Genomic DNA, 850 nt, shown 5'->3' with positions numbered 1-850 from the left:
ACAACTTGACTGCAAGAGTCAAAATGTCCACACTTCAGATTTTAGAGGACTTGATTGAGCATACACAGTCAGGAATATGGAAGTTACGGTTGAACCTAGACTAAGTTTACTGGAGAGGGCTAAGAGTAAGGTCTCATAAACGGAAGGGGAAATGCGGGAGGGGATATGCTCGGGGAGGGAGGTTGTAGACTTCCAGAACTTGTATGTTCCAGTCCTAGCCCTTTGCCAAGGATTTTCTACCCTCCAAGCACTGGTAAACCACTCAACTGCCTTATGGTGCAGAAATCGGTCCTGTTTCACAAACAAGTCAACCCAGATTCAGAACAGCTAATCTTTTGGTCCACACTTGCCGAGCCAGCAAGTGAGTTGTGAGGCCGACTTGACTTTTCCCTGCGTCCTGGCTCCCGCTCGCTGCCCGGCTGACATCACAGGTTTTCCTACTTCAGCCTTTTTGCTTGTGACGCTGAATCTACAGAACCTGTGTAGTGAGTAGTGTCTGCTATCCTCCCTACTGTTAAAATCCCGGAGAGTGCCTGTATTTTACAGTGAGGCACAAGGATGGCCAAACCCCGGAGTGGTGGTCTGCCTCCCAGGGTGTTAGGGAACTCAGAGGAGTAAGTTTAAGGATCCCCAGTACCGGTCTCCTTTCCCCAAGAACAAGGAAGATCCTGGAGTCCAGGTGGTATCGGCCGCCCTCGGTGGCGCTGGGCACTAATAGGTGCTGGAGTGGGTAGTTTAAAGCTGAATAGAGGTTAGTGGCTGGAGCCTGCAGGATCGACATAGATTATCCCGTGGGAGGCCAAGGCCGCCTAGGCAGTTAACAAAAGTTCCAAGGCCAAGCACCTTAAGA

Source organism: Mus pahari, chromosome 14 (genome assembly GCF_900095145.1).
Source record: "Mus pahari chromosome 14, PAHARI_EIJ_v1.1, whole genome shotgun sequence".
In the NCBI taxonomy this organism is placed as follows: domain Eukaryota; kingdom Metazoa; phylum Chordata; class Mammalia; order Rodentia; family Muridae; genus Mus; species Mus pahari.
This window is presented reverse-complemented; position numbering follows the sequence as displayed.